Raw genomic sequence first — 9,203 nt, 5'->3', positions numbered from 1 at the left:
ACACTTGTGTGGTGTTCCAACTCAGTTTGTGAATCAAGTTGGACTCGATTGGGTTTGAAGAGCATCAAGTTGGTCGTGTTCTGTTCATTGTGTTCGAGTGCTGCTTTGGACGCATTGGAGACTGATCGAGGGATACTTGAAGAATAGTTCTTCAAAGGTACGCATGCTTTATCCCTTGTACTCTTTTGTAGCATGCTGTAATTTATGTATATGCATAATCTATTTGTTTCTGTTTAAGACTGTAATTGTGTGTTCATTCAGAAGAAAATTTGGAATGATCCACTTGCGATCTTATGGAGATCTATATTTTAGATTTCCTTCAATGTTAATGTGCAGCTGCTTCAGTATTCCAAGGAAGCGTTAGTATTGACTTTCATCATTTCTCTTCTTTTTTAGTCTTTGTGGAAATGGAGGCACTTGCACCTCTTATGGTACTGTTGTCGTGGAAGTTGCGGAGGTTACATCTTCTGATCCTCGTACTTCCTTGGGAAGATCTTCATCGGATGCACACTCTTTATTTTTTTTAGTTTCAAACTCTTCATGTGATTTCCTTCTTATGCCTCTATTCTAATGCATCCTCTCCGTAAAGTCATCATTTGGCATTGTTCCTTGCCCTTGTCCCCCATGTTGCGAGGAATCTTCGTGGTGCTTAGGAGTGTACCTTATGGTCTGTTTTTCAATTCACTTGCGATCTGTCCCATTTGTACCTCAAGATTGAAAATTTTTGTTGCTTGGTTTTGGAAAGCTATTTCATTTTTTTTTTATGTATTCCTTCAACAAGTTTTCTAAGGAAGAGGAGGTTGATGGTTGAGATGTTGCTGGTGCCCATTTGGTCTTTGATGAAACTCTGGTGGTCCATCTCTTTGGGTATTGTGAGAGTTGGCTTGTGTTTGTTGTTGATTACCACCCGAAGAGAAATTGGGATGATTTCTCCAACCAGGATTGTATGTATTCGAAAAAGGATGGTTTTTTATGAAGTAAATAGATTGTGGATTATGTGGGCACTTCTCAAGGAATGAGGTTCTTCGCAAAGGATATAACTTCCATTATTCATCTGGGCGATTGCGTTCACTTGCCCACTTCTCACGCCAAACTTGGCCATGGTCATCGCCTGTAGCAAATTAGTCATTGTGGTCATCTGTGTTTGTAGTGATGCGATAACATCATTAGTCTGGCTTCTGTTGTTCGTTCTGGATCCATATTCATTTCCTTGCCAATCTTCATGGTTCTTTGAGATTCAGTCAAGAATGTTTTTAGCCTGAATATATGTTTTGTCCAGTAATCCATATGTTGCAGCAACATTTACTGCTATTTGTGAGGCTGAGTTCAAACCATAATAAAAAATTTCCATCTGTAAACAATCAGGGAGTCTGTTATGTAGGCAATCTCTCACTAGCCTATTGAATCTCACCCACGCATTGCTGAGCATTTCATTTTCTTCTTGCTAAAAGTTAGTGATTAACCTTCTTCTCTTTGCATTCTCTGTTGGTGGGAAGTACTTCTTCATAAACTTCTCTACTACTTGTTCCTAGGATGTTACTTCATAGGTTCAAGTGAGTATGTCCATTTTCTAGCTTTATCACATAGTGAAAATGGGAATAATGTGAGTCTCACTTCCTCTGGGGTGATGTTAAGGAATAAAAATGTGTTGCAAATTTTAATAAAACTTCTCAGGGCATGGGGATCCTCATTGTGCCTTCCTCCAAACTGACTAGCTGTTTGAAACATTCGAAGCATTACGGGCTTCATTTCGAATTTAGTCCGTCCGAGGTTGGTCGCTTGATTCCTGGTGAGAAACCATATAAATTCAGTGATGTATAATCCTTAATCGGTTTGTTACGGTCGTTTTCTAATAGAATGGGGTTGGCAAGTGCGTCATCTTCATTGTTGATCACTTCTCGTGGCACTTTCGGATGATTTTACTGTTATGCCATCCTTCGAGCTCTATTTTGTCGTCTTCTTTTGTTAGCTCTCTGTTTTCTGCGAAAAGTTCTCTCAATTTATGGGTCGTATGCAAGCTCAGGCATGGATCCTTCACTCATAGAACGTTTGTACCTTTCTCGCAGTCAAGGTACAATTCTCTAGAAATTTCAAGGTCTGAAAAGATAATAATAGTCTTAACATACTTAGTTATCACAATCTTCGACAATGGCATAAAAAACTTGATGCATTAATACCATGCAATGAGATGAATAATGATTATGAGGTTATAATGCTTTGTTTTACCTGGTAGAATCCAAATGAAAGTTCAACTAGGGTCCTGGTACTAGGGTCAAACTCAGGGATTGCTTATAAGTGTGTGATGAAATTAATACACCGATCTTAATGCAAATGAAATGTTCAATTTTTGGTATTATTCTGACTCTAAACTTTATGCGATTAGGGTTTTACTTAAGTGAAACAGCATGAGCGGTGGTTGTTGGATACTAATATGCGATGATAGGGTTGAGAAGAATTTTTACAAACACTTCTTAAGCAACTATATGAATCATGCGTTCAAGCAATGCACTTGATATTACGACCAACACTTCTTAGTGTATCTAGTCACACTATCCTATCTCTAGGATGCATATGATGAGTGCAATATGTAAAAGATGTACCTATTTCTAAGGAGCATCTCCTCTTGTTTTATAAGTTATACATTTGAGTTCTTTCAAACCTAGATTCAATTTACTTAGTGTAATCTCTCGATTCATCAAAGTGACGCATGTAGGCATAGAGAAAACAAATTGATCACATGATTCTTTTGTTGTTTAGTTCGTGCTGGCTACATGTTTCTCAACCTATAAAGTAATTTAGCTACTCATGATAATGATGGAGAAAATGAACAAGGGATTAGAGAATCAAGCCGTGGTGCGCAATGTCTTGCTTCCTTCGGCTTTAATGATGACGGATTCACTACAAATATTGAACAATGGAGCTCCTCTTCTTCCACAAGATACCCAAGCTCTCACTAGGATGTTTTTATGGCTGAATGAGAAAGATTTTTTTACAGAATTTTCTTCTCAGAAATTTTTGGTGTCTTTGGTATCTATGTTCTTGCATGGCAATTGCATGGTTATTTATAGACGTTTGAGGATGACTTCTCTTCTCTCACTAATGATTGTGCTGATAAGGTGCATTAAATTTCATATCCTGACGCGCCGCCTGCAATGCGTCAGAAGTTCATTGAATCTTCAACAAAGTTCTCTTGTCAGCCACCAATTCAATCTGTGATTTGACTTCCACCGACCATGTCATATCATGCTTCATCGCCTAAAGTTACCATCTTAACTAGTTATGCGATCATGTGTTTGTCTTTGATAGTTCTTGTTTGACTGCATCAGTGGGTGTTCTACATTAAAAAATCGACATTAGCTCAAAATTCAAATAGATCAGGCGTTGAAGATGTATGATCGCATACTTTGATTATTTATATGAATTCTTTAGCAAAAATATCATAATTTAAGAGCTTTTTCTTTTTCTTTTATATGAGAGAGATAAAATAACTTGTATTTCTACAAGTTATCATCCTCTTTGTGTTTGTTTTTTTTTTTAAAATGTTGATTGGTTTCCTTTAAAGGAAAATTTTATTCAGGTTGCATGAATGATAATAGATTCTTTGGTGGCACTATCCATGATCTTTTTAGTATCATTGGTTTCATTTTTGTCCTTTCTCCCATCAGGGACTAGGAAATCTTTAGTTCTTCTATTGGCGATAGTCAGTTCCATGTCATGAGCACGTGTTGCCAACTCCTCAAATATACGAGGTTTATTCCTTGTAGGATGTAGAGAAGCTCCTAATGCATGCCTTGGGTGCACATCTCCATTGTGGATAATTCAGTGAGTCTATCTTTGCAATCCAAACTTAGTGCTCTACATTAGATGATGTAGTCGATGACTAGCTCTCCCTTTCGCTGCTTGGTGCTGGTCAGCTTCATCATACTAACGATACACCTAGTGTTATAAAATTGGGATGCTTATGGGAAGGTGAAAACCTTCAAGGCTAGACTTATGGCAAAAGGCTATACCCATGTAGAGGGAGTCGACTATGAAGAGACTTTCTCACCTGTTGCTATGCTGAAGTCTATCTGCATCTCCTTATCCATTGCCTCATATTATGACTATGAGATATGATAAATGGATGTCAAGACTGCTTTTCTGAATGGCAATCTTGAGGAGACCATTTATATGGTACAACCAGAGAGATTAGTCCAAGGTTAAGAGCAAAAGGTTTGCAAGTTGAATCAATCCATTTATGGACTGAAATAGGCATCTTAATCTTGGAACATAAGGTTTGATACTGCAATTAAATCTTATGGCTTTGACCAAAACATTGATGAGGCTTGTGTCTACAAAAAATGATCAACAGTTTAGTAGTTTTCCTAGTGTTATATGTAGACGATATCCTACTCATTGGGAATGATGTAGGCTTACTAACTTCAGTTAAGAACTGGCTAGCGACCCAATTTCAAATGAAAGATTTGGGAGAGGCTCAGTTTGTTCTTGGTATACAGATCTTTCGGGATCAAAAGAATAAAATGCTAGCACTGTCTTAGGCATCGTACATTGACAAGATGTTGATCAAGTACTCGATGCAGAACTCTAAGAAGGGCCTATTGCCTTTCAGGCATAGAGTTACATTGTCTAAGGAATAGTGTCCTAAGACACCTCAAGAGGTTGAGGAAATGAGATGGGTCCTCTATGCATCTGCCGTAGGCAGTTTGATGTATGCGATGTTATGTACTAGACCTGACATCTGTTATGTAGTGGGAATAGTCAGTAGATATCAGTCTAATCTAGGACATGGTCACTGGATAGCCATCAAGAACATCCTCAAGTATCTTTGGAAAACGAGGGACTACATGCTTGTGTATGGTTGTAAGGATTTGATCCTTATAGGATACACTGACTCTGATTTTCAAACTAATAAGGATTCTCGGAAATCCACTTCAGGATCAGTGTTCACTCTTAACGGAGGAACTTAGTATGGCGAAGCACCAAGCAAGGGTGCAGCGCGGACTCTACTATGGAGGCTGAGTATGTAGCGACTTGTAAAGCTACTAAGGAGGCCGTTTGGCTTAGAAAGTTCCTAACTGATTTGGAAGTTATTCCAGACTTGTCTAGGCCCATCACCTTTTATTGTGATAATAGTGGTGCTGTGGCGAATTCCCGTGAGTCTCGGAGTCATAAGCACAACAAGCACATTGAGCGAAAATACCATCTCATCCAAGAGATTATGCGTTGAGGGGATGTGATTGTCACGAAGATAGCTTTGAAGCACAACGTTGTTGATCCATTTACGAAGGTTCTCACGACTATAGTGTTTGAGGGTCACCTGCAGAGTATAGGTCTATGGGACAGACCACAAATGGACTAGAGGAAGTGGGAGATCTTGTACTAGGCGTTTGTGCCTTAGTTTATTTTCTTGTGTACTTGTAATTTGATTATCTTGTACAACCCACTAGCTTTAGGACAAGTGGGAGATTGTTGGGTTGATGCCCCAAATCTCGTAAGGTCTTATAGTTTGTAAACACTCGTATGAACAAGCATTATGTGATTTATAATATATGATATTTTATTCACTTTTTTCCATTAAATATATGATATTTTAATTACATTAACCATAAACCAATAAACTAAGATCCATAATTATCGTTGTAACTTAAACATGTATGTGGAGACATACGAGTGGATCGTGTTTTAAGTAATAACCCAAATGGTCTGTAGTAAATGGATAAGGCTGGATACCTTATCCTGGTGACATTACAAGTATGGCCCGCTTTGTAGGTGTTACAAATGTTGTAAAGTGCTACAAATGATTTGATTCTAATCACTCGTGTATTAGACATGTGAGCGAAAATATTCTATACAAAGGAGATTGCATAAGATCGAACCACGAAATTTTTAATCTCGTTATATAACGTCGTTCATAATTGAGACTTTCATTTTACTAGGATGACCATAGGTAACATAACCTTAATCCTAAATGAGTTGTGAACTCCTGCCTATGAGGGAGGTTTTTTGATTTGCATGGGTGAGAGTGGCCAGATCGCCAACTTAACAAGCTTATCATTTTGGGGATTCATCTGATTGGGGAGTTGGGAACTCAGCTACATAAGATGGAATTCACTCCTTCCCTAAAGCAGGGGTAAGTAGATAAATTTCTCCCTTAAGGGCTGATTCTGGGTCTTGAAGAATGTGGTGCCACACCCTCTCTTGGCTCGAGAGGGGTTTAGTCATAGTGGGACTATGATAAATTGTTCATTAAAGGAATTAGTAGTACTTAAGAAGTTAGATGTAACTAGAGGGGCAAAACGTTAATTTGGCCCAGCTGTACTTACGAGCGATTTGTGAAGGGTCATCGTACTGTTGATTGGGTTATATCCAATGGACATAGAAATATATCTATAGTACGAAGAGTGCAGCTATCGATCTTTAGTGGAGTGTTCGATAGTTAATGAATGGTGGATAATGTGATTAAAGAGTTTAGTCAGTTATTCATGTACCGTTGGAGCTTCAAGCTACAGGTTCATAAGGTCCCCTAGGTAGCTCAATGGATTTAAGTTGAGAATCAATTTTTAGATTAATTTGACATGTTCTAATTAATATGAGAGAATTTGATTCTTCCTTTGATTGGTTAGAAGTAGAGGAAGAGTTGTCAAACAAGGGATTTTCTCTTATGACAATCCTGCCTTTAAGAGATTCCGTCAGCTATTCCCAAATTTTCTCTACGATGACAGAACCTTATTTTTGCTTCTGCATGATCTCCTTTGAATGATTGCAGGTGACAAGTCTTGTGTAGATATTTCTTGCAGCAATTGCTTGGATAACTTTCTTTGGTGCCATTGATTTGTTTGAATGGTGAGAGAGATATGAATGGTAGAGATGTCCCATCGAACGTGCCAATTTGTTCGCATGAGGCTTCCGGAGAAACTTGTTTCGTGGAGTTGAACTTGTGTTTGTATTGATGCTGATGTTGATTTGATGCAATGTGGTTCAATCTCTAATACTTGATCCTCTGATTCTCTCTCAGTTGAATACGTATGCTTGGCTTATGGAAGTGGAGCGCGTGATATTCTTGAAGTCAAAGTCTTGGAAGAAACGTTGAGTCTTCAGGAGACTTGTGTCTTCAAGGGATGTGCAACTTTAGGAGTCATGGAGTTTTCTGATTGTAGAGAATTCCTTCCAGGCTCTCTAGAATGTAGAATTTCCAACTCCTGCAAATGAGGAGAACTTCACTATTTATAGAGTTTTCAGGTGCGTTTCGTGTGCTTGGACTTGGTTGGTTCATGGACCTTGTCCTTGGGCCCAACTAATTGGATTTGGGCCTTATTTGACATTTAGGTCAAATTAAGCCTATTTTGAGCTCAATTGGATTTTTAACCCAAATAATAATATCAAATTGAACTGAATTAATTTTATTCAATCCAACGGTCATGAAAAAAACATGTAGCATCATCGAAATTCGTCAATTTATATCTTCAACTCCAATTTGGGACACATGTCAACTTCCAACTAGTCTCAAATTCAATTATTTGGAATTTCGTCATTAATTTAGTAAATGACGTGATAATTTGCGATTGGTAAAAAAATTCTCATTCAACACACTCTTTCGCAAAATGAAACTCACACATATATATATATATATATAATTTTATTCTTGATGTCAACATGAATATATGCCAATTGTCTCAAAATATATAATTCATAAGAAAGTTAAAGATTTGAATCTTCACCTCACAAGTTATTGAAAAACTCAAGATAATGAGTTACAATAAATAGAAGTTATATATCAATACTTTTTTAACATCATTTTCTCTCACTTGTGAGATTGATAATTTTTAAAACCCAAAAAATATAAATCAACATTAATTGAGGAGGAAAATGATATTATGAAAATGAAAAATTATTTTAGATGACAAAATTGCTAAAAAATATTTACAAATAATAACAAAATATTATAATCTATCAGCGATAGACCACAATATACTACTATCTGTGTCTATTTGTGTCATAATAAACACAGATATCAGTCTATTGCACTCTATCTACGATAGACTGTGAAATTTTATTATATTTGTAAATATTTTGATTTAGTTTTCTATAATTGAAAAGAACATATAAAAAATATCAAACACACAATCTTTTGCTTTAGTACTATGTTACTCTTTGATGGACTTTTGTGTTGATTTGTATTTTGACCAAATGAATATATGTATTTTAAACAAAAGTTTATAATAATATAATTATCATTTTGATATCATTTGGTGATGAGTAGAAGAAAGGGAGGGGGTGAATATTGTATGATGGAGGATTTGACCAAAAATTAAAAAGGGAGCCCATTAAGAGTGCCAATGTGGAAGAGTTGATGCAACTCTAATTGATAAAAGAAAAAGAAGAAGAAGAGATGGAAAAATAAAAGGAAAAAAAAGAGAGAAGATGTAGGGGCAAAGTAAGAGTCAGCAAATGTATGCCATCATGTGGAAGGTGGGTGGGGAAGGCACATGGGTAATTAAATTTAACACTTACTATATTTGTACTGTTGAGGACCCTTCATTAGGACCACAATCATACGTGAGATGCCACATCAATCCATCTCCATTTTTAGCCATATTTTCCCTTCCTTTTTCTCCATTGTTAGCCATATCTTCCTAGATCCCTACTTTTCTAAATCTATCCAATAATGCAAAATTTTATTGCTATTGCGATCTATAGCGAAGTTGATAATAAAATTTTATTATATTTGTAAATAAATTGATTGATTTTTCTTTATTAGAAAACAATCAAAACCGTCTTTTTTACAAAACTATTCCAAATATACTATTAAATGTACTATAGTCTCAAAAGGATGATTATTGTGTTGAAATATAGCCTCCTTTTTTATGGTGCTCTAGAAGTATCTTTTAAGCCACACACTTTCATTACCCAACAAAATTATGAGTTTGCTGACCTAACATAACTACCATAAATATCATCTTTTAAAACTGTACACATACTTTTATAAATCAAAACTTGGCCACAAACCAAAAGAATAGATATATAATTCTAGACTTCTAGATTTCCTTGTATAATTAATTTCAGTATCAAGAAGAAATTGATATTCCTTAACCTTTCAACCTTAAACTACATAAATGTAAACTAATTAAAATCTTGAGCAAAACATCTCTAAATTATCTTAAATATTTACTAATTTGTCGCCAAGGCTAACCCATTGGATAGGC

This window comes from Benincasa hispida, chromosome 10, assembly GCF_027475165.1.
Source record: "Benincasa hispida cultivar pf3 chromosome 10, pf3_genome.v1.1, whole genome shotgun sequence".
In the NCBI taxonomy this organism is placed as follows: Eukaryota; Viridiplantae; Streptophyta; class Magnoliopsida; order Cucurbitales; family Cucurbitaceae; genus Benincasa; species Benincasa hispida.
Note: the sequence above shows the minus strand (reverse complement) of the source record.